The 27,022-nt window shown below is 40.5% G+C and overlaps 1 protein-coding gene across 1 annotated transcript in view; it reads right to left on the reverse strand.

Moving 5' to 3' along the window:
- Nucleotides 1-27,022, reverse strand: part of LOC126470396 (titin-like) — a 203,864-nt gene that overhangs the window by 79,834 nt on the left and 97,008 nt on the right. The gene's annotated exons all lie outside the window — the stretch shown is intronic.

Consider the following 27,022-nt stretch of genomic DNA (forward strand, 5'->3'; position numbering starts at 1 on the left):
TTGGAACTTTTGCATAGAATTCATCTTTTAGTTTACACCAGAGAAAAAGTCTAGTGGTGTCAAAACAGGTGAATGTGTGGGTCAGCTGATGATGTCTTCACATATGATCCAGCAAACAGGAAAGATCTGGGTGAGAAGTTGCCTAATTACAAGCTAGTACTGAGCCAGGCATCTATTGTACTGGTACCACATGCATCTACATATTTGAAGTGGCTCTTCCTCAAGGAGACGTAGTAGCACTTCAGTAAAAAATTGTGCTTACCTTTAACTGTTATGACCACCTCTGTGAAGTAAGTAACCATCACACATTTTCCAATGAACCTGCACTTAGCTTCATACTCCACTGCCTCTGTTGTTTAACCTGCTACAGTCAATCTGGATGCTCAATAACCCCCCATAACACATTCAGCTTTCCATAATTTTTAAAGTTAGCTTCATCAATAAAGACAATTCTATGAAGATAGAATCTACTGTCTTGATGTCACAACAGAACCAAGTAAGAAAATTCCATGCATCCTTTGCAATCCCACTGGTTCATCAGCTGGTAAAGTGACACATGATATTGATCAAAACTCTCTGCATGCAAAATGTGAAGATACATATGAATGTGTGGTGTCTGTTCTTTCGGACATGTCTGAAAGAACAGATACCACACAGTATCTGCAACTGTGATACATACTATGCATACTGAAGGTGAAAGGGGAGGTGAGGGGAAAAGGGAAAAGAAGAAGGGGGGAAGGGGGGAAATGTGAAGATACATACAAATGTGTGGTGGCTGTTCTTTCGGACATGTGTGAAAGAACAGATACCACACAGTATCCGCAACTGTGATACATTCTATGCATACTGAAGGTGAAAGGGGGGGGGGGGTGAGGGGAAAAGTAAAAGGGAAAGGAGGGAAGGGGGAAGGAAAGGCAAGGAACTATTTATGTCAGCTGCATCAGGACTTTATGCAGCATCAGTGGTGTGCCGGACTGAGATTCAAACTTGGAATATTCTGCTTAATAGGAATTTGCATTAACCACTGTGTCCTCCAAACAGTGTTTATCACAACTGCATAGACTAAGTCGGCAAGCCTCTAAGCTGACCCACATTCCCACCAATCCACAATCCACATCTGTGTCCTTCATGTGTGTTGCTTTGAGATTCCTGGAAGAGGTCAAACATAATTGTGCATCCACACTGAAGGTGGTGGATTCATTGCCCACTGAGGCAAATCAATTTTATGGAGGCATGGTTTCTGTTCTTTCTTATCCTCTGCAGAGTAATCCAGTGCCCTTACAATAACAATTTTTTGTACATTTTTTGAGTTATCATCTTTGTTGGACAATGTCTGGCAGGATACCTATGCGCGTACAACTCAACTCTTGAAACTTCCTGACAGATTACAGTTGTGTGCAGGACCAAGACTTGAACTCGAGGCCTTTGCCTTTCACAGGCAAGTTATTGCCTGACTGAGCTACCCAAGCACAACTCACAGACCATCCTCAGAGCTTCACTTCTGCCAGTACCTTATCTCCTACCTTCCACAGACTTCACAGAAATTCTCCTGCAAAACTTGCATGACTAGCAATCATGGAGGAAAGGGCAGGTTGTGAATGTGGTTGGGTAGCTCAGTTGCTAGAACACTTTCCCATGAAAGGCAAAGGCCTTCTCTTCGTTACTGAAAATTATTATTCTACTTGTTTCTTTGGATTTGGATACTCCATTTTTGTTCTGGACTTTAATTAGCACATCATCGGTCGAACCATAATTCACGCAATTGTCAGAATTATTTCCCGTTACTTCTAAAGTTTCCCCAATTTCTAACGAATATGTCGACATCATTCAAATGAATGTCCAAGAAATTAACTAATGAGTAACACGGATGTAGGTCTTCAGGAGAAGTAAGTGATTTAGATTGTATACCACGTTCTTTATGTTTCATTTTTGTAAGGCTGCAAACATTAATTGGGTTCCACATTACTGTGAACCACTGTAACTAGCGAAAAGACAGATGCTGTTAGCAAGCATATACGAAGAAATCACAAAGAAAATTAATACAGTTTTTTCTCCATTGTTAACACTAAACTCGTGCAAATAGTAACTGTGAACAACTTATTGTTTCACGGAAACTATCAACAGAACGTGAAATTCCATTTACAAATTACGATCGCATTGTGCCATGTTATCTATATATCGACGTACTGGCAACGAAGGATCTGTTGGCAGTGTGTTGCGCACGCACTGTCTGCTACAGCTACAGCATGTGTGCACGCTTCTATAGCCGCCTGGCGAGCTACGAATTTGTCAATTTTCAACATAAAAACTACTTGCAGTGCGTTTCTTCCCTATGTAAAATGTTTCAGGGCAGGTTTAGACATGTCTGATTGGACCATTCACTCGCAAGGTACCGTTTTCACAGCCATCATACGCTTCGGAACAAATACCTGGCACCACAACGGCCGGCCGAAGTGGCCGTGCGGTTAAAGGCGCTGCAGTCTGGAACCGCAAGACCGCTACGGTCGCAGGTTCGAATCCTGCCTCGGGCATGGATGTTTGTGATGTCCTTAGGTTAGTTAGGTTTAACTAGTTCTAAGTTCTAGGGGACTAATGACCTCAGCAGTTGAGTCCCATAGTGCTCAGAGCCATTTGGCACCACACCAACCGATGATTTGATGGTGATCCTCGACCTGTACCCAGCAGACACAGCTGAAAAATGTCGTGCGGCCTCCGATTGGCTCTGTGAGGGGTACTTGACGAAATTCCATCAAATAACGAAACAAAGAATAACAACCAAAGCCCATCTCCTGAACTGGAAGGTGATGTATGACATAACAACTGAGAGAACAGAGGAAGTGGCCAAAACGTGCGCCAGCTTTTCCTTAAAATTCGCGGACGCCTAGCCCTGGACCACGCAAACCGCAACCGTATCGTTGCACATCACACATCATTGTTGCGGCCCATATATTACTGTTTACCTGCACAGGTGCTACAAGAAACATAATTATATCTCGTACGGAAACGGTCTAGCCCCTAGCTTTTAATTGTACTGTCTCTAACGGAATTAGGGAATTTATAAGGGAAACACGAACATCGAAGAAATCGCGTATGGTGGACGATGGTAAATGATGTCGTTAACATTATTTTTTAACACAGAAAGTACAAATTCCATATGTTAGGATACGACATTTGCCAAATCCCCCTAAAAAAAAAAAAAAATTATCCTTTCAGCTTAACACAGCAGCAGTGAAAATGAGAGCGCGAACTCGAGCGTGATTGTGAATGACGGTCAGCTGTCGGTTGCAACCGGTGTTGTGGAAGACGTATAAACGATTTATATGAATGCGAGTGTTGTGTTCACGAATATGCATGTGCAACCAACATCGCAGCGCCAAATCAGGCAGAATCCACAGTACCACGTCAGACCCACGCCGACACAACATGAGCAGCACACAAAAGTTCACTATAGGGCATGAGAACAACGACAGCATTAACTTCATGGATTTAAAAATCTCCTGCAAGAACTGTAAACATTACTTTGGAATTAGCAGAAAACCAAGAGTCGCTGATGTGGCTATTAATAGCTCGTGCCACACTTCTGAATAAACACATCATTCATATTTGCAATGCAGACAACTCTTAGTAGCACGGCGTACTAAACACTGCTGAAAAAGGCAGTCTCATGAATCTGCTTGAGCAGATGGAAATACAGGGTTCCCTCCGTAGAGCAGTCAGGCTCATTTTCTCTGGTATTTCGGCAGATATTTGAAATTTCGGTTTTTTTAATGTGTAGCTGGAGGCTGGTCAAATAAATCTGCTCATTAAATCTTTTACGCGATACCCAATGTTGACAGAAAGTGTCTGATCGTTTCCCATTACAAACAAAATTATTTTCAAAGTGGAATTTTAAGTGTCCATTCGATAGATGGGTTCCGGTCTCTAATTAGTCTAGTGCCACATTCGCTTTGTTGAAATCTATTAACAGGGACATTAAAACAGGAAGAATAACCAGTAAACCAGATATGACTGAGCTGCGCTGCTGCATGGCGGAAACAGCAAACACGGGCTAGAGCGCCACACGAGTCCCAGCTAGAGTACTGGTTATTCTTCGTGTTTTACTGTCTCTTTTAACGCACATCGATAAAACAAATATCGCACTAGATTAATTTGAAACCTCCCTATCGATGGACAGGTAAAATTCCGATTGAAAATCATTTCGTTTGTCAGGGGAAACAAACCAAAGCTTTCCGTCGCGACTTTCGAGATTCAGAGTGCCTGGTAAGTATTCCATAGTTCTACAATTCTTTGTACAAAATTTGAATAGTTCTACCGAATTTAGCGAAGAAAATAATAATACTTCGTAAAATTTTAATCTTGTACCAAAAATTGATAATCAAAATTATGAATAGCTCCAGAAGAGTTCTACAGAGAACCCTAATGACATTTTTTGTAGGGCTAATAGTTTATGAGATAACTGCAATAACGAGGGACCCATTTCCACACTCATGTGAAGCTGGCAACCGATGTTCGAGAAAAATAATTTTTCTCACAGTTATTTATGGATATGCCATAGTTCTAGAGTTCTTTCTACAATTTTTGAATAGTTCTGTGGAATTTCCCGGAAAAAAATTAATATCACATTTCGGAATAGCTGACTAGCTGTGAAGTTAGCACCCGACTTTCAAGAAATATACATTTTTTTCAGAGTTCTCGGTAGATATGCTGTAGTTCTAGAGTTCTCTGTACTAAATTTGAATAGTTCTGCATAACTTCACCAAAAAACACTAGTAATCGGGAAAATTTTTATGTTGAAAAAACTTATTTGCTGATTTTCGAGAGTAAAATTGTGACCACAATTCAGAAGAGCTCCCAAAGTGTTCTACAGGAAACCTTAATGATATTTATGTCTAGGTATTAGTTTACAAGGTAACTGCAGTAATGAGGCACCCATTTTCACTACAGAAAATATACGAAATCGCCCTAGAATTCTGATGAAAGTTCTAATCACAGTTCTGGATAGCACCTCAAGAAAAACCCTGAAAAACCTAATGTAAGTTCTTGTGAAGATATTTATGATGGCAATAATGTGGGATCCATTTCTTAATATACAGTTTTTCAATCGGAAGCTGAGCGTCGCTGCCCTTGCTATGATCGGTGCAAGTGGGTGCACCTCGTGTCGACCGTTGTTATTTATCCTGCTACTGACAACCTCAGCAGACTAACGGTAGTTGTCATTTTTGGTCTGCTTATTGTGTTGTATTACAACAACTTCAATTTAATTTGACACTCTTTGCTACAATTAACTACCGAATTTGAAGGTAGGTGTGTCTGTAAATTGCTTTCACGAGCTCCTGTTATCTCAGTGTTCGATACGTACAGAGATTTTCCAACATTTAGAAAGACATACGCTATTATTTTTTTCAGAGAGGAGCCCAGATGCGTCATACAACTCGAGTACCTTTTGTATCTTCTTACGTTCACTGTCGCGGTTGGAAAACGGGGATAGGGGTAGGCTCTGATACGCTTAGAGGAGGTTAACTGACTCACGCAGTTACATCGATTAACTTACGTCACTTCAAAGGCACAAGCTTATTGGAAAACAAGTGTTCAATAGTCGGAAATCATCTCCTCGATGAGAGGGTGTGTGCTTTCGTAGACCTAGCTTAAGGCCTGGCCAGACAGAATGCGGCCTGGCCGTCCGGCCTGTGGCCTTGAACCGCAGCCGGCAGGCCGCACTGTTGAATCGCTCGTTACTGTATGACGGCGGTCTCACAGAGTGCGGCTCTGACGCACCGGCACGCGGCCTGCCGCACCGGCCGCCGTCGGGTTGTCACAGATTACAGATTCGCCGCAAGCCGGAGAGGCTGCTTGCCTCTGTTGGCGCACTCAACTGCTCTGTGGTCACACTGGAAGCAGCGGCGTGAGGCGGTTTTTGTCTTGCAGCTCGTAGTGCATGCATCATGGACACAGAAAGACTTATAGAGGAGGTGAGACAATACAACTTTTTGTATGATACACGCGATCTGATTTGGAGGTAGAATACTTTTCCCTCGATATACTCTTGACAAAAAGCTGAATTCTCAGAAATAGTGTTGTCACTGTGGCGTCCATGATTTCCAATATCAATTACTGTAAACTCGTAGTGTGGATCAACGATCGCCAGGAGAACCAGCGAAAAGAATTCTTTGTAACAGAAGAACTGGGATCCACTACCCTTCGGGCATTGTAACCCGATATGCTTTCCGTCTATGCTTCGAAGGCAGTTCGGAAACCCCCAAAGTTCTAGAAATCCTTCTTCAGATTTCTTCGCATCTCTGTTGTAGGAGTAGGTAGATACTAGGGTTGTATAACAGTCCATATTGCCTGGCACACTTGTTTCACAATTTCTGAGAGTGTTGAACGTCCTAACCGAAAAGAAAAAGCTATGGTCAGGTGACTGTCGCCTGCAGTCAAGTATCTGGAAAAGATTAAAAGAAATTATGCCAATAGAAAGAAATGGGTAAGTTAACGACCAAAGATATGTTTCTTTAAATTCAATGACAATGTTATGAATACAATGAAACAAAACAATCTATTAAGTAGCAAGTTCTCTCTAGCGGGACATACGGAACTAGACGTTACTATCGTTTCCTGTATTCGTAAACACTGCAGATAAATTTATCACTCCGCTCGTAACTACGTTGTGGGATAGCACTTTCTTCCGCCGAATCTTTCATATGATACAGCAAAACTGAAATAGAATAAATTATATGACTTCTGTTTGAAGCACAAAGAGGCCACAAATGGTAAAACTTACCTCAAACAAATGGCTAGTCTGTGCCTTGTATCAATTGGCTTTCTCCAGTTCGTTGTGCACTTCTCTGTGCTACCTTTTTATCAGGCGATGCAGTTCCTCGAAACATTCTCGCGACATACGAAAATATTTGAAGAACCTATCTTCGTCAGAGTCTAGATCAATACACAGATGATGGTATTCTCCTAAGCTTTCTCTCTTGCTATTAATGTCGTGCACCCAACATCTCCTCTTCTTGGTGCCATTTCGTATCGCTAGTGGGAGCTACTCATTTCTGCACGCACAAAGGTAGCGTGTCCCGCGTGAAGCTTCCAAATCGTCTAACGCCAAGACAATCGCGCTACGCATGCAAGCTTAATAATCGGGTTCGGCCCGTTCCACAGTGTTAACAGCTGACGCATCAAGAGTCGCTGCGGCCGGCCGTTGCCTGTGTGGCGTCCCTGGCCGCTGACTGGCCCGGCCTCCCGCTGCGCCGTCCGTCTCAGCGGCAGGCCGGATTCTGTCTGGCCAGGCCTTTAGTGAGAGAGTGTCGTTTGATGAATAAAACTCTGAGCCAGATTTCTGGATGCGGAGTGTGTGTGTGTGTGTGTGTGTGTGTGTGTGTGTGTGTGTGTGTGTGTGTGTGTGAGAGAGAGAGAGAGAGAGAGAGAGAGAGAGAGAGAGAGCTAGCTCTGAGAACTTGGAACTTGAGTTGTCTGTTCTCTCCGCACACTAGAAAGAATCCCAGTATACGATTGTTTGTAGACTTACTTAATATTTTTAATAAACAACATCTATTACGGCAGGGTACCTTACATACCATTATATTTGATTCTTTTATCCGTGACGTTGTTTCACCCTTAATAAATGTGACGTTTGAAAAGCTACAGTATTTATCTGTATGTCGTTTCAAATAGACATAGGTATATGACTATGAGCAAATGTTCTTAGCTCTAGGAAATGTTCACTGGGTAATGAATGCCAGAAAGTAATTATGGTAGGATTATTGTGATATGAAGAAAGCTTATCAGTTTTCATTTTTAACAATGGGATTGTTTTTAAACGAATCAGCTCTATTTCTGTGTCACTGGGAATCTGCATTATATTTTGTTCACTAACTGAAAATTGGTTTGAAACTTATGATAACCACGTTCAAATGACCCTTGCAATATATACGTTTTCTAGTCTATTTGGTCACATCGTTGTTATCTGCAGCACATTGTTCTTTCACGTATGGAAATTTACTATAATTCGCATTTTATAACTGAAAGATGATTAGTTTTAATATAATTTTCAATGAAATTATGCTTTTGCCTTCTAGTTTTTAATTTAGGCCCTGAGATGGCATCTAACTTCAACTAAAATGCCAAATCAAACTGGTAATTGTCATGTCATGAGGTTCTATTTTGGTGGTGTATTTTCCTGTTCTAAAAAATCAGGAACAGAATTTTTCAAGTTCCTACGTGTATTCAGAAGCTTTCCTACAGAAATACTAGGCTACATAATGTAGGACAAGTTCACCATATTCGAAATCCAACAATTCACAGAAGGTCGGAATTCTCGTGTCGTTAATACCGTACTTCTATGTTTATCCACACATCTCAAAACCATTGGCTGCTTATGTAAAATATTGAGGTTTTTCCACACAGTGATTCTTGTTGTCTAATGCAGTAATATTTTAGTACAGCACAATTTAAAAAGTTTTCGAGCAATGTTGCAGTGCCGTTGATTCTACCCAGCATTGACGGCTCTCCGTCAATACACACGCTGACGACATTACGAGGTGCAACAATAAAGTAATGAGACTGATTTTCTTTGCAAGATGCGGCAACCCTGCAGGCTTGCGTAGACACAGTATCTTTGACCTTGGTCTATAAGTTGCTTCTAGTCCAAGTGGTACATCGATGCAACTGCTCAGTCATGAGTTGTGCTGTAATAAGTTAACATGTGTTTGTGTCTCTCATCATGGAAATGGAACCGCATAATATTGCGCAACAGTATGCCATTTATTTTTGCGTTAAATTGGGTGAAAACGCGATGACAACTTACGGCAAGCTTCAGAAGGCTTTTAGAGAGGAAGTTTTCGTTGGCATAAAATGTTCAGTGAAGGCAGAACGAATGTTGAAGACCGCAGTGGACGACCATCAACCTCACGGACGGATGTCAACTTGGCCACGGTGCGTGAACTCATACGATCTGATCGAAGATTATCCCTGAAAATGATTGCAGAAGAACTCAACATCAACTGAGAAACGGTTCGTCTAATAATAACTGAAGATCTTGGTATGAGAAAGATTTGTGCAAAAATGGTCCCCAAAAATCATACACCACAACAGTGAGAAACACCGAAAAATGTGGCAGCCGATCTGTTAGTGCAAATGGAAATCAATCCAGAATTGTTGAGCCGTTTTATCACTGGTGATGAAAGTTCGTTTTTTCAGTACGATCCAAGGACAAAACGCCAAAGTTCGCAATGGTGCTCAAAGGGACCATCCAGACAAAAAAAAGCTCTCATGTCAAAGTCAAAAGTGACATGCATGCTTGTGTGCTTCTTTGATTCCAATGTAATTGTTCATAAAGAGTAGGTGCCTCCTGGACAAACAGTTAACCAATATTACTAACAAGAAATTTTAGAAAGACTTCGTAAAAGAGTTCTGTCCGTGCCAACATTGCTGATAATTGGATTCTGCATCACGATAATGCACCATCCCATACTGCTCTGCCCGTACAGCAATTTTTAACCTCAAAACAAATTTCAGTACTACCGCAGCCACCTTATTCACCAGATATCGCTCCGTGCGGCTTTTTTCTATTTCCAAGAGTCAAAACGGCGGTCAAGGGACACCATTTTCAAACAAAACAGGATGTCCAAAAAGCTGTGGCGAGGGTCTTGGAGGATATTACAGAACATGAGTTCCCGAAATGTTGCCATCAATGGCAGAAGCGCTGGAAAAAGTGTCTGCAATCAGAAGGGAACTACTTTGAAGAACACAACAATAAATGGTTCAAATGGCTCTGAGCACCACGGGACTTAACTGCTGAGGTCATCAGTCCCCTAGAACTTAGAACTACTTAAACCTAACTAACCTAAGGACGTCACACACATCCATGCCCGAGGCAGGATTCGAACCTGCGACCGTAGCGGTCGCGCAGTTCCAGACTGAAACGCCTAGAACCGCTCGGCCACACCGACCGGCTGACAACACTATACTTGACTAAAACGGTAAGCAACCTTTTTTTTCGCGTCAGTCTCATTACTTTATTGTCGCTCCTCGTATTATAATCTACTTTTAAATTTTTGTAGGGATAACATTTCCGTTCCTTTTGTTTTAGCATGTAATGCCTCCATACTGGCAATACCATCGAGGACATTAAAATTAACATTAATTCCAGTTCTAAAAATGATATATAAAATGCATGTTTGACAATCAACTTCTTTTTTATTTGAAACCAAAATATCGACCGGTTTCAGTCATAGACTATCTTCACGGATTGGGGTTAAAACTGTTTAAGCCACAATATCACATCTTTCATTACTTAAATAATGACCACATCTCATGCGTAGAGCATGTAATGAATACCAGTATAAAACACAGGACTTTAACCCAAATTCGTGAGATTGTCCATGACTGAAACCGATCGATCTTTGGGTTTAAAATAAAAAAGCAGCTGATGGTGAAACATGCATATCATACATTACTTGACGGTTGTTGATAGTCACCTTCCAAAAATGTTTATAAAAATGATATCTGGGTAACATCGCACCTGTTCTGCAATAACTTCTGAAATGAGGTAAATTAATCAAGGTAACTGCGTGAGTCACTTATTCTTGTACCTTCTCTACGAGACTTCCCCATGAACCATGGACCTTGCCGTTGGTGGGGAGGCTTGCATGCCTCAGCGATACAGATGGCCGTACCGTAGGTGCAACCACAACGGAGGGGTATCTGTTGAGAGGCCAGACAAACGTGTGGTTCCTGAAGAGGGGCAGCAGCCTTTTCAGTAGTTACAGGGGCAACAGTCTGGATGATTGACTGACCCGGCCTTGCTGTGCTGGTACTGCGAACGGCTGAAAGCAAGGGGAAACTACGGCCGTAATTTTTCCCGAGGGCATGCAGCTTTACTGTAGGGATAAATGATGATGGCGTCCCCTTGGGTAAAATATTCCGGAGGTAAAATAGTCCCCCATTCGGATCTCCTGGCGGGGACTACTCAGGAGGACGTCGTCGTCAGGAAAAAGAAAACTGGCGTTCTACGGATCGGAGCGTGGAATGTCAGATCCCTTAACGGGGCAGGTAGATTAGAAAATTTGAAAAGGGAAATCGATAGGTTAAAGTTAGATATAGTGGGAATTGCTGGCCGCGGTGGCCGTGCGGCTCTGGCGCTGCAGTCCGGAACCGCGGGACTGCTACGGTCGCAGGTTCGAATCCTGCCTCGGGCATGGGTGTGTGTGATGTACTTAGGTTAGTTAGGTTTAAGTTGTTCTAAGTTCTAGGGGACTTATGACCTAAGATGTTGAGTCCCATAGTGCTCAGAGCCATTTGAACCATTTTTGAGTGGGAATTAGTGAAGTTCGGTGGCAGGAGGAACAAGACTTTTGGTCATGTGAATACAGGGTTATAAACACAAAATCAAATAGGGGTAATGCAGGAGTAGGTTTAATAATGAATAAAAAAATAGGAGTGCGGGTAAGTTACTACAAACAGCATAGTGAACGCATTATTGTGGCCAAGATAGACACGAAGCCCACGCCTACTACAGTAGTACAAGTTTATATGCCAACTAGTTCTGCAGATGATGAAGAAATTGATGAAATGTATGATGAGATAAAAGAAATTATTCAGGTAGTGAAGGGAGACGAAAATTTAATAGTCATGGGTGACCGGAATTCGAGAGTAGGAAAAGGGAGAGATGGAAACATAGTAGGTGAATATGGATTGGGGCTAAGAAATGAAAGAGGAAGCCGCCTGGTAGAGTTTTACACAGAGCATAACTTAATCATAGTTAACACTTGGTTCAAGAATCATGAAAGAAGGTCGTATACATGGAAGAACCCTGGAGATACTAAAAGGTATCAGATAGATTATATAATGGTAAGACAGAGATTTAGGAACCAGGTTTTAAATTGTAAGACATTTCCAGGGGCAGATGTGGTATCTGACCACAATCTATTGGTTATGAACTGTAGATTAAAACTGAAGAAACTGCAAAAAGGTGGGAATTTAAGGAGATGGGATCTGGATAAACTGACTAAACCAGAGGTTGTACAGAGTTTCAGGGAGAGCATAAGGGAGCAATTCACAGGAATGGGGGAAAGAAGTACAGTAGAAAAAGAATGGGTAGCTCTGAGGGATGAAGTAGTGAAGGCAGCAGAGGATCAAGTAGGTAAAAAGACGAGGGCTAGTAGAACTCCTTGGGTAACAGAAGAAATATTGAACTTAATTGATGAAAGGAGAAAATATAAAAATGCAGTAAATGAAGCAGGCAAAAAGGAATACAAACGTCTCAAAAATGAAATTGACAGGAAGTGCAAAATGGCTAAGCAGGGATGGCTAGAGGACAAATGTAAGGGTGTAGAGGCTTATCTCACTAGGGGTAAGATAGATACTGCCTACAGGAAAATTAAAGAGACCTTTGGAGAAAAGAGAACCACTTGTATGAATATCAGATGGAAACCCAGTTCTAAGCAAAGAAGGGAAAGCAGAGAGGTGGAAGAAGTATGTAGAGGGTCTATACAAGGGCGATGTACTTGAGGACAATATTACGGAAATGGAAGAGGATGTAGATGAAGATGAAATGGGAGATACGATACTGCGTGAAGAGTTTGACAGAGCACTGAAAGACCTGAGTCGAAACAAGGCCCCGGGAGTAGACAACATTCCATTAGAACTACTGACAGCCTTGGGAGAGCCAGTCCTGACAAAACTCTACCATCTGGTGAGCAAGATGTATGAGACAGGCGAAATACCCTCAGACTTCAAGAAGAACATAAAAATCCCAATCCCGAAGAAAGCAGGTGTTGACAGATGTGAAAATTACAGAACTATCAGTTTAATAAGTCACAGCTGCAAAATACTAACGCGAATTCTTTACAGACGAATGGAAAAACTGGTAGAATCCGGTCTCGGGAAGATCAGTTTGGATTCCGTAGAAATATGGGAACACGTGAGGCAATACTGACCTTACGACTTATCTTAGAAAATAGATTAAGGAAAGGCAAACCTAAGTTTCTAGCATTTGTAGACTTAGAGAAAGCTTTTGACAATGTTGACTGGAATACTCTCTTTCAAATTCTAAAGGTGGCAGGGGTAAAATACAGGGAGCGAAAGGCGATTTACAATTTGTACAGAAACCAGATGGCAGTTATAAGAGTCGAGGGACATGAACGGGAAGCAGTGGTTGGGAAGGGAGTGAGACAGGGTTGTAGCCTCTCCCCAATGTCATTCAATCTGTATATTGAACAAGCAGTAAAGGAAACAAAAGAAAAGTTCGGAGTAGGTATTAAAATCCAGGGAGAAGAAATAAAAACTTTGAAGTTCGCCGATGACATTGTAATTCTAGCAAAGACAGCAAAGGACTTGGAAGAGCAGTTGAACGGAATGGACAGTGTCTTTAAAGGAGGATATAAGATGAGCATCAACAAAAGCAAAACGAGGATAATGGAATGTAGTCGAATTAAGTCGGGTGATGCTGAGGGAATTAGATTAGGAAATGAGACACTTAAAGTAGTAAAGGAGTTTTGCTATTTGGAGAGCAAAATAACAGATGATGGTCAAAGTAGATAGGATATAAAATGTAGACTGGCAATGGCAAGGAAAGCGTTTCTGAAGAAGAGAAATTTGTTAACATCGAGTATAGATTTAAGTGTCAGGAAGCCGTTTCTGAAAGTATTTGTATGGAGTGTAGCCATGTATGGAAGTGAAACATGGACGATAAATAGTTTGGACAAGCAGAGAATAAAAGCTTTCGAAATGTGGTGCTACAGAAAAATGCTGAAGATTAGATGGGTAGATCACATAACTAATGATGAAGTATTGAATAGAATTGGGGAGAAGAGGAGTATGTGGCACAACTTGACAAAAAGGAGGGACCCGTTAGTAGGACATGTTCTGAGGCATCAAGGGATCACAAATTTAGCATTGGAGGGCTGCGTGGAGGTTAAAAATCGTAGAGGGAGACCAAGGGATGAATACACTAAGCAGATTCAGAAGGATGTGGGTTGCAGTAACTACTGGGAGATGAAGAAGCTTGCACAGGATAGGGTAGTATCAAACCAGTCTCAGGACTGAAGACCACAACAACAACAACAACAACTCTACGAGAACACGATCCTACCCCTATCTCTGTTTTCCAACTCCGACGATGATTGTGTGAAGGTACAAAAGGTGTTCGAATTCCGTGACGCACCTCCGCGAAAAAAAAAGAAAAAAAAGAATAATAATTTGCGTATGTATTGCTAAATGTTGGAAAATCCCAGTATGTATTGAACACTGAAGTAACAGAAGTTCGTGAAAGCAAATTACAGACACACCTACCTTCAAATCCGGTAGTTAATTGTAGCAAATAGTGTCAAATTAAAGTTGTTGAAATACAACGCAATAAGTAGACCAAAAAGACAACTACCGTTAGACTGATGAGGTTGTCAGCAGTCGGACACATAACGACAGTCGACACGATGTGCGCCCACGTGTACCTACGTGCACCGATCACAATTAGGGCAGCGACGCTCAGCTTCCGATCGAAAAACTGTATGTTACGAATTGAATACCACATTATTACAGTTATAAATGTCTTCACAAGAATTTACATTAGGTTTCTGGATAAAACTCTTGGAGTACTATCCAGAACTGCGATCGGAACTGTCGTCTGAACTCTAGTGAGATTTCGTATGTTTTCTTTAGTGAAAATGGGTCCCTCATTATTGTAGTTGTCTCAAACTATTACCTGCACAAAAAATATCATTGAGGTTTTCTGTGGAACACTTGGGGAGCTCTTCAGAATTAAGATCACAATTTTACTCTCGCAAATGGGCAAATTTTTTTTTCCAACATTAAAATTTTCCAGATTACTTCTGTTATTTTCGCGAAACTGTGCAGAACTATTCAGATTTAGTCCGAGAACTCTGGTAACATGCAGCCCACTCTGTTGCGGCCACAGTGGGAAGTCACAGGGATTCTGGAGCCTTGGAAGAATAATAAATGACGGCGAAAAGCTCAAGTTAAGATGCAGTTTGCTGGAACCAAAGACGTAGGTCTCTGTTATTACTCGACCACATACTCTCGTTACTACTTCGGTCACAGTTGGAGGCAGTTTCTTCTAATATAAGTTGCAGGTGTGGTTTCTTGTATCTTCCTCCTATATGTTTAAATTGCTGTACTAATTCTTCATGGCTAAATACTCCAAGGTGTGCAGTTCTGATTCAATATAGGAATAATATTTAATAATTTCATCGAACAGAGGAAAGAATATTATGTACTCGTGCATCGGCTGGGAAATGATATTGAATGTTGCTGTGTAATCAAGAAGTGTTATTAGATCACAGATAATTATCGAAGCATAAAGGTTTTTAGAAGCAACGCTGAAAAAACAGCAGCTGGAGTTATGCTTCATTCTTGTCAGGTAAGTGAGAGTAGTTGTAGTCTGTCCACTTTGGCTAGTCGCTGATAAGATCTCCATTTGTTGTAAACCTGTCGGCAGGGAGCACTGCTGCAGCCTACGGTCTTCGCACGTCGTGCTTGTGGCGACGAACTGCAGTTCTGAAGACAGCAGCCTACCCCAGCAGCAATGGCATCTTTCAATTGTTGGGCATGCTTGTAATACTTCGTAACAGAATGGCAGATAATAGCGAGCCATAAGTCCTGTGTCACAGAGTGACATAGAGTGTATAACTGACATGGAAAGAATTAATAGAGAAGTTAGCAGTTCTGATGTTTTCAATTCTGTTATGTACTCTGCTCGAGTTTGTACAGTTTGGAAATGAGGCTGTTTCAGAATCTCCAAATACTGATTCAGTGGCTCAAGTTAAAACGGAACCACTTGTACTCGTGCTGAGCGATTCAGTATCTAGTGGTACGTAATGACAGAATCAGTAGAGGAACAGCTCTCGTCAGATGTCGAACCCGATGAGCAAAATGATTTTACATTGTCATTAATTCAAATGTTACGTAACATAAAACCTGAATTAGAAAAGGTCAGTGCCCGTCTAAGTTATATTTTCGCATTGCAATGGTTGTACTCGGCTGGCCCGTACCCCAGTTAAGTCTGGTGCCGTCGCTCATTTATAATTTAAATATCCACCGATCCAAAGGTCGGGTTTCATGCGGTTTACACAAATCAATTTTAAATTAAAAGGAGCACACATTTAACATATGTTCCACTACCATTTCTTCTCGTACTTTAATGACTTAACTACTTAATTAAGTAGTGGTGAATGAGTGTGGTCAGTGAGCTAAAGATCACTGCCACGTCTCAACATGATATAAATTTTGTCTATATGTGGAAATGATACAAGAATAGAAATAAAAAATAGTACCAGAATTTTTACAAGACTAAAAAGACAAAAATGAAACACTTAAAAATATTAACATGTGGTTCAAAGAATATGGATTATCATATAACTCATTATTTCTCACAGGACAAAGTAGGCTATGAAAATAGTTCATTCAAAAACAATAGAAAAATAAATAGATCTTAATTTTTTGGGCTACAGATAGACAACGTTTAATGGAAAACACACTGCCAAGAAATAATTGAGAACTTTATTTTATCCTCTTTTACAGTGTGAATATTTAGTTATTTCTTTACTTTCTGATATCTTTTGGCCTATTGCATACGTTGATGTTAGAGGTGGTTACTTGTCCCACGGTGTATTTAATGACAAAATTATTTATCAGACTAACAGTAATAATAATAATAATAATAATAATAATAATAATGGTTAGAGCTCGAGTAGATGCACCAAGGGTGTCTTGAGAGTAGTAAATTCAGAATGTAAGGGAAAAAAGGAAAAACTTGTGATAAAATATTACAAAAATCCTTTTCTTCATTCAGTGTAACCGTAGATCACGTCTTAAACGAGTGATCGGTATGCTGAATTCACAATTTTGGGCATATAATTTCTATTTGTAGCACTAGATGCTTCCCTTCTGCTGTTGTACATTGGCACCCTCTGTCGGTCCGTGTTTTAACAAGCTCTTCGAGCAGCGTAGTGGGAGACGCTAAATTTATCCTTCAATCTCTTTCTTTGTGACATGTGTCATTATTTTGCTTCGTTCAGAGCTACATAATTTACAAAATTCACCAGAAATGGATAAATTTGTCACAAAGAGACCTTTGGTTGTATGTGAAACATCAGACGCTGCGCAACAGTGAAGCAATGTGTTATAACTTCAGTAGATGAAGAACAAACCAAATAGTGCATCTGAAACCTGTGTTTCTTCTGCGCCATCATGCAGTAGCAAGAACAGAAACGTGGAGATATATAATGAAGAATATTTAAAATTGGGGTTCATCTGGTGTGGAGACGAATTATGTTCTATGCCAGATTGTGTGGTATATGAAGAAAACTTTCTAATGCTATTGCTGGCCATATTTCAACAAAACGCAACAATTTACATGGAAAAAGTTTCGACTATTTCAAAGAAATTCTGAGACAGAAGAATCAGTACAGTTCTTTGGTTACTAAGAAATTTAAGACCTCTGATAAATCACAAGAAGGGAAAAATAGGCTACCCGTGGTGTTGTGGGAAAAGTCACCACGCCAACTTGCTCTTCTATAGTGAAAACAATGTTTGGCCCTGAGTATGTGCATGAAGTGAAAAAAATTCTCTTCACTGATAATATAGTTAGAAGTCATATTCAATGTATATTTGAAAACAATCAACATTCTGTCAAAACAGTGCTGTTGGCAAAGGCACTCGCGTCGGCCATCTGCTGCCATCATTAATGCCAAATTTCGCCGCACAGTGCTAACGGTTACGTTTGTCGTAGATCCTATATTGATTTCGGCGGTTATTTTACGCAGCGCTGCTTGTCTGCTTCGACTGACAACTCGACGCAAACGCTGCTGCTCTCGGTTGTTAAGTGAAGGCCGTCGGCCACCGCATTGTCTGAGGTGAGAAGTAATGCCTCAAATTTAGCATTTTCGGTGCACTCTTGACACTGTGGAAGTCGGACTATTGAATTCCCTACCGATTTCAGAAATGAAATATCTCATGCGTCTAGCTCCAGCTACTATTTCGCGTTCAAGGTCTGTTAATTCCGTCGTACGGCCATAATCACGCCGGAAACTTTTTCACATGGATCATCTGAGTACAAATGAAAGCTCCGGCTAAGCAATGCTGTTTTATACCTTGAGAACGCGATACTGCCGCCATCTGTATACGTGCATGTCGCTATTCTATGATTTCTGTCAACTCAGTAAGGACAGAACGGGCAGTAGCCCGCTCTGAGTTCTGTTTCTTACTGCACTGTTTCTACGTTTGTTGTTTACTTGAATGTGGATAACTAAGCCCTTGTTTTTGTGGCCGCGCTATTGTTCCTGTCTATCATTACGACAGAATCTATGCAGTAAGAATATTTAATACATTCAGTGGCGAGAGGAAGGATTGTTACTATCTGGCAATAAAGCAGATGTCCATTTGTGTGTATCAGAAACAACAGAAGACCCAAACAGAACACTACAGTAGACTATGTTTCGTTGTTTCGAAGTGCCTACTGCTACGTGATCAAAATGGAACTGATAACACAATGCATTCTGTCATGAAAATAAAATAAGAACGATGATCTTTCTGCGTGTACTGTTAAATAGTACTTAACGTTTCACATCAGGATACCATAATTCACACTATCAGCAGCCTCAGCAAAGCCACTAAATAGTACTAATCGTAATATTTTGTAAGGCACTGATTCTAGTATATCATCTGTCAACGTAAGTATCATTTGTTCAGTTGACAGTCCTTTTCGTATTTCCATCTGTTTGATACTAAGAATGTTTTCTAGTATGTATTAAGTGGTGATGATGCATATGCTGATAATATCTTTTGGTTACATAACGGCAAGGTATTTAATGCCCATACTACACACACACACACACACACACACACACACACACACACACACACACACACAAACAAAGAAACACAAAATTGCCGGCCGGAGTGGCGAGCGGTTCTAGGCGCTACAGCCTGGAGCTGCGCGACCGATACGGTCGCAGGTTGGAATACTGCCTCGGGCATGGATATGTGTGATGTCCTTAGGTTGGTTAGGTTTAATTAGTTCTAAGTTCCAGGGGACTGATGACCTCAGAAGGTAAGTCCCATAGTGCTCAGAGCCATTTGAACCATTTAGTGTTGTCTCCTTCAAAGTAGTTCCCTTCTGATTGTACACCAGTATATTATATACGTGATAGTAGCTCTGTCTTGTGTCTTCACGGCTAAACTGCTGAACGAAATTAAATGAAATTTGGTTGGAGACTGCTTGAACCATAAGGAAGAACATAGAGTACTTCAGAAAGTAAAAAAGTCGATTCCTAGGCGCGCAAGGTAGGGAAGTGAAGATAAACCATTTTAAAAAACATTAAGTTAGTTGCGTAATGTGCACATTGTATAGTGTGTAGCTACTTCAATAGCACGATGTATAGATGCGCACGGTTCTGTCCGCACGCCCTGCTCATCAGCGACGCTGCGCATGCCACATTGTCATGATTATGATTGTGACAGTTAAGGTCGGGAAGTAGGGAGTGAAAGGGGCACACACCAGGAACTATGTTCACCCAAAGAGGCAGACACGTGGAGGCAGCTGATTAGTTCACGTACAATAGCTTACTTACTCGCCCTCACTCATCATAACAAAACTACTGATATGGAAGCAAATCTGTGGGTAACAGCTAATAGAGATATTTTGTGGAAAAAATTAAAATAGTAGAGCAGATAGCGAGGACTGTCTGGTCGCTAGAATAAAAAGGATGAGTCGCCATTCTGCAACACACTAAGATCACCAGTGAAAGCTTTGGCTGGAGTGCAAAATCTACACAAAATTCTAACAGGTTTATCACCCTAGTCTCCTCAACAACTACGATAGGGGGCAGATTCTCACCTAAACTGGCTTCTGCCCTTTCCATCAACGCAAAATGCATTTAATTAAAATGTGGCATACTGTTATTTGTACGTCACAGTCATAGCAGAGAGATGGGTTCTGTCGCTGGAGTATAATGATGTGTGCTAGGGGTGCTCTATACTCTATTTGTGGGTCATGGTTACTTCATCCCATCAGAGTGATGGGTATGAGGAACTCAATGGTCTCATACTCAGTGTCACTGACTACAGCTTTTTGTCCCCCACGGCCAGCCAACCATCCTCCCATAGCTGCATAGTTCTTTTTCCCCCAGCAGCGAAATGACTATTAGTTTTCAGGCTCTTATCTATGATTTCTATTGTTTCTGGTACTGGTATGTTGGAATACATGCTTTCTACATCAAAAGAGAGGAGTGTTGCTGTGTCCGGGATTTTTATATCTTTTATTTGTTGTATTAGCTATGTTGTGTTTTTAATAGTTCTGTCTTCTTGTACTTTGAAATTTTCAGACAGTAACTGTAACATGTATCCTGCAAGCTTGTAAGTGGGGGATTTTCTGAAATCCACTATTGGTCTCACAGGTTTGTGGATTTTTGGTTGGCTTCAGAGGACAGGTGCAGTGGGATTAATCTTTGTCAACTTTCTTTTCTCCATGTTATCGAGTATGATGTCAATATTTTTCAGAGTGTTTTTTTACTTTTGTCTGGAATCTGTCTTTGAGTCTGATTTTAATTTTGTAATGTTAATTTGTGATATGAATTCTTGTGTTTTTTTCAATGTATTGTTCTTTGTCTAACAGTATTACTGTGTTCCCTTGTCTGCTTTTGAAATGATAACATTTTTATTTTGAAGTTTTCTCTTAAGTTTTCTGAGTGTTGTACATTCTATGTTTTTTTTGCTTTTGTGTTGTGTTTTTATACTGGTTATTACATTATGGATTTCTTTTTTTTACTAGTTCTCTAGTTAGCCAATGTTGACACTGTTGTTTTCATTCCTATCTTCCCTTGTCAAAACACTTTTTGCATATATAATAAGATTTTCTATGCAATCATATATTTCTGAATTTACATTGTATTTTAATCCTTTCTCCAACAGCTGTCTTTCTTTACTGTTTAACTGTGTGTCTATAAGATTCTCTAATCTTGGGTAGAATTTGTGTGTGTTTTTCTTGGCTGTGTGTTAAGGTAGTGTGTTGAGACTGGAGTTTGAGTTGGTTGATCTACCTTTTATGATCTGTTTACATTCTTTGTACAGCAGTTTTTGTGTGCTTTTCAAGCTCGTTGACCAGATGGGAGAAAATTGTCATATTATTAATGGTGTGTGTAAGTTATAAATGTGTCTTACAGAACTCGTAATTTAGCTCTTGTTTTTAGAGTATACGGATTTGATTTAGTATTTTAACCACATTGTCTGAGAAGCATGCATTACTTTTTGGGCACTGGGTGAACTGTTTTTAATCTTTACATTGATGTATTTAAGTACTAGATTGCTACATTTACATTGTCGTTGAATTTTATGAGTTGTACAGTTTTATGGACGTTCAGACGAAGTTTTCTGAATTTCTAATATAGACATATGGAAATAACAAGAACATACTATATTGGTTCAGGTGTATAGATGACATCCTTTGCTTAATAGTTGAACCACAAACAAAAATTGAAAACTATGTACTCACATCAACAAGATACATAAAAGTATACAATTCATAGTTGAAAGAGAACAGAACAACCAGATTAACTTTCTGGTCATAACAATAAAAAAACAAAACAATAAGCATATGTTTCAAATTTACTGTAAACCTACAGCAAAGGACATTATCATTCCCCAATCCTCAAACCACCCACACTCACAAAAGCAAGCAGCACTTCGACATATACTCCATAGACTCAATGCAGTTCCACTCACCAAAGAAAACTACCAAAAATAACTGGATGTAATAATGCAGATAGCACAAAACAGTGGTTGCAATAGTAACATAGTCACAAAGCTAAATAACAAAATAAAATGTAAAATACAAGCAAAAAGCACCAACCACTGACAACAACACAACAGAACCAAACACAAAAACACAGTCCCATAACAACTACACAGAATAATCAGAAAAAAGATGAAAGTAAAAACACAAGATGGTACACAATGACATACAAACACAATATCACACATAAAATCACCAACATTTTCAGAAGACAGCGAATAAACATAGCATACATAACAGACAATTCTATACAAAAGTACACCCCAAAACTGACAAAAGCAGAGGCACATACCAGAAAGCAGGTATATATCAACTACAGTGTAACACTTGTAAAGGCAGATATATAGGACAAACAGGTAGAACATTTTATGTCAGATACAAAGAACACATGTGAGCCTGGAAATATGGGACAAATCACTCCACATTTGCAGAACACCTAAGAGAACCTGACCACAAACCAACCACTAGGGAAGAAGACATGAAAATAATTAGAATCAACAATAAAAAACACCTCTTAACGCTGCAAGAAAATTCACACACACGGAAAACCAAAGCACAACGGAAAACCCTGTGGAATGAACAATTACACATGCCAATCAATTCATTGTTTACACTAATAGATAAAATAGTAAAATAACGCTCCCACACAGGATTGATATAATAATACCACCTGACACCTTAACCCTCACTTATCCAGAACCCTTCCATAGAACACTGAAATGAAAAGTCAAAACAGCTGTCACCAAAGCTTGCAACTACTCGTTAACAGCTAGAACATTCATATTCAGCATCTTATAACTGAAACCACCAACCCACCCCCAACACACACACACACACACACACACACACACACACACACACACACACACACACACACACACACGATAGAGACGACATGAATAGAAGCTGGTTTTGAACATATACTTTGTTAGGTAGGCAACAAGTAGTTAAACACACCAAAGAGGAGCAAACACGTAATGAAGTTACAATATTTACGTTGTTAAAAGCACAGTATCCGAAGAAATAGTTATATCGAGTGGCAAAAGAATAACAGTACACCACGAAAAAGAAGCAGAACATGGAACACAATGTGAAAAAGGGCGGAACTCAAAATTGTGCTTGTATGTCGGTAATAAACTGGTAGTGCAACCTCCAGACGTGATAAGACGAAACGCAGACCACAGCAAATCGTAAGTAATTACTTTTTTACATAAAAAATCGCGACGTGAACAGTTTTATAATCTGTAATTAATAAAACTGTATCGTTGTAGATCCCACTGATGATGCTTTAGAGCAAGAAAAAGGCGAAACGCATATGGGAAATATAAATTAAGTGGCAGCAGGAAAAGGAGGTTTTCTTTACAAAACAAGTATAATTATGCTTACTGCGGAGGATGGCCACGCAAACAAACTCGTTGTCGGGTGTAGTTCTACGAAGGTTTCATGTAATCTAGATTTAATTAGGGTGCATGGTTGGACGTGGGCCACCATAAAGGAGTTAGGCTAGCCATCGATGTCTTTAGAACCAGGCCCATACCAAGTATTTGCATTGGGACTAGTAAGCATCACTAAACATCAAGCGGTGACGTCTCATGGTGTGACAGGCCTTCAAGATATTATCCATGCCACGTACACCTGCATTCCATATCGTTGCTTGTCCATCAATTGAAAGACTTTCTAATAATGGACACTGAGGTCAGTAGATGAGAAGTACATTGACAGACAAACAAATGTGACAATTTCAGAAAAATAGATGATTTATTCAAGAGAAATTTCTTCACAAATTCAGCATGTCAATAACGCGTTGGCCTACCTGTGGCCCTTGTGCAACCAGTTATTTGGCTTTGCAATGATTAATAGCGTTTTTGTGTGTCCTTCTGAGGGATATAATGCCAAATTCTGCCCAATTGGTACGTTAGACAGTCGAAATCTCGAGATGGTTGGAGGATCCTGCCCATAATGCTGCAGATGTTCTCAACAGGGGAGAGATCCGGGCGACTTGCTGGCTGAGGTAGGATATGGCAAGCATGAATATAAGCAGCAGAAACTCTCACCGTGTGTGGGCGAGCATTATCTTTGTGAAATGTAAGCCAAGGAAGATTTGCCATGAAGGGTGACAAAACGGGGCGTACAATATCGTCGATGTAGCGCTGTGCTGTAAGGGTGCCGCAGGTGACGACAAAAGGGGTCCTGCTATGAAATGAACTAGTACCCCAAACCATCAGTCTTAGTTCTCGTGCTGTATGGTGGGCGACAGTCGGGTTTATATCCTACGGCTTTCCATGGCGTCTCTAGACACATCTTCGCTAGGCACCTGAGCTCAGTTCGAAGGGTGACTCATCACTGAAGGTAGTTCTACTCCAGTCATTGACATTCCAGGCCAAAGACATGTCTGGAGACGCCCCAGACAGCAGTGGGATACCAACCTCACTGTCACCCACAATACACTTAAAGAACTAGTAGTGATCGTCTGGGGTGCCATTTCATAGCAAGACCCCTTTGGTTGGCATCCGCGGCAGCATTAAAGCACAGTGGTACGTCGACGATATTCTACATCCCGTTTTGTTGCCCTTCATTCCAAGTCATCTTGGGCTTACATTTCAGCAAGATAATGGTCTCCCGCACACGACGGGAGTTTCTACCGCTTGTCCTCGCGCTTGCTAGACCTTATCTTGGCCAGCAAGGTCACACAATCTCTCCCCCATAGAGAACGTCTGAAGCTTTATGGGCAGGGTCCTTCAACCATCTCGAGATTTTGACGATGTAATGCACCAATTGGACAGAGTTTGGCACAATGCCCTTCAGGGGGACATCCAACAACTCTATCAATATATGCCAATCCGAATAACTGCTTGATAAGGGGCATAGGTAGAATAGCACGTTACTGATTTGCTCAATTTGTGAAGCTCTTTCTTTTGAACAAATCATCCAGTTGTCTTTAAAACTGTAATCGTTTGTTTGCCTGTACATGTATATCACAGTCAGATAACTTCTTCGTGATCCGTCTTTTTTGTCTTAGATTGTATTTAGAGCTTTTAGGAACTGGCCTTTCACGTCCTTAAGGTGCGGTAGCTAGGGAAGATTAAATCAATTTTGAAGCACAGGAACCTCATCGATTTTAAAAACTGAGAACATGGTCCTCATTCTCAACTCGGGGTACTTAAAACAGAATGTGAACGGTTAAGAAGAACGCAGACAGTCCTCTAGGTTAAAAAATTAAAATTATCTTCTCCACCCATTCATCCTACCGTCTAATAGACACGCTCAACTGACGAGTTGGTGTTGTAAGGCAGGAGGAAGAATGAAAGACAGAGAAATCGTCCAAAAACAAAGAACACTGGACAGGACTCAACTGTTGACGTTATACTAATATTAACACCCACGGCAAAGGCGGTCACATTTAAAACACTACCTTGAGGGACACCATTCTCTCGTTAGATGCGGCCAGAGAACAAGTCACTGACTCGATATTTGAAGTAACATGGCGAGAAGAAGTACCATATAAAAACGGAAGCCGACATTCCTGAGAGCCCCATTCATGGAACTCTTCGAGGATACCGGTCTCCAAGTAATATCATCGGAGTAGAACGGCTACCGGCTTCTAGATCACTTTCAACGACCATGAACATTGTTAACGTCAAGAGCAGTCGTTGGCCTTGCATGCATGAAATCGTTAAGTTACAAAGCCTTGTCTATGGCGTCGTCATGACACCACAAGCCAGGGCCCTTTTGTGTGACGTCTCATTGCCAGGAAATAAGCACACAGTATGTAGCCAGTAAGTTCAAGAAAGTATCGAAAGGCTCTGAATTTTGAGCCACATGTTTGTGCTGGCCAGACTGGATGTGAGTTTTAGGCTGTTTCTCACACTCCACTAGTTGGCAATAGGTGAATACTGGGCTGGTACCCAAGTCCCACCTTAGCTACACAATTTGCAAACATTCGTCATTTATAAAACTTTAGCTCACTTTTATATGAATAACACTATGCACGGGCAATTGGGGTGCCCAAATTCCGTCCTGGTGGGTAACGGGGAGGTAATACCATGGGAATGTGGCCAAGCCTTTAACTAACCATGCCAAATCCGTTAATAACCAAGCCAATCCTGCGCCGATGAAGATCAAAGGTACAAGAAAACAAGATGATTTATCATTCTCTCTCTCTCTCTCTCTCTCTCTCTCTCTCTCTCTCTCACACACACACACACACACACACACACACACACACAATGTGCTGCACAATGTTGCACTTCTGAATTATTTATTGGAAATGTTTATGTCAAATACTCTATTGCTTCATCAGCAAATTTCATCTCCCTCTTTCTACCTCTGCTTTGTACTTCACTAAAAAAAAGGTATGGCAGTTTCCATAGTGCCCTATCAGTAAAACTTACTCTCCATAACGGTCACTCTCTGTAAGTACAAAACATATGTCGCTAAAAATAACATACCAAGCAAGCAGCTGACACTTCCTTTTCGTACACAGCCTCGTTTCGGCCTAAAATGAGCATGACCAAGCCTACAATTGTACAAAACACCTGTTGTCTGAAATACTATGCCAAGCACGCAAGCAATGACAGTTTACGCAAAGACAGTCTGAATTACTGTTCTATAACTTTCAGCTACTGGAAAAGGTCAATTAATGTGTCACTTAGACTTCATACCTTGAACGCTGCTATCGCCTCTCAAATTAAGTGCTATAATACTACTGACATGCCTACATTGCCTGCAGTGTTTATCAAAATACGTAAGGATATTGGTATTTCGATTGTACTCCTACTCGAGACAATGAATGCGAGCTACAAATATCAAACTTTCATCACCTGACTTTTTGGAAATCTTTAAGTAATGCTTCACCTCACCAAGCACCATTTTTACACACTAGGAAAATACAATCAATTTTATTAACTGCCTAATTTGACTTTTTACATGGAATGTGGCTTAACAAAAGGATAGTTGGGGTCCTCTACCGACAAATTGGTAATATTTGGTGTTGCTTAAAGTAGTTTTTGGTAACTGTTTTGGATTTCAAGGTAAAAAATGTGTATTAATAAATAATAAGAGGCCTATTTTAAGTTAAATGATATTTATTGGTTTAGGTAGTAAGCTATTTGCCGCTCTTATTCTTTTGTTAAAAAGTGTTTGGTATACATCGCAACCTATATTGCTACATAATTATAAAAAATAATTATAAATAATTATAAAAAATCTGTTAGAGTAATA

The sequence above is a fragment of the Schistocerca serialis genome, chromosome 3 (assembly GCF_023864345.2).
Source record: "Schistocerca serialis cubense isolate TAMUIC-IGC-003099 chromosome 3, iqSchSeri2.2, whole genome shotgun sequence".
Lineage (NCBI taxonomy): Eukaryota > Metazoa > Arthropoda > Insecta > Orthoptera > Acrididae > Schistocerca > Schistocerca serialis.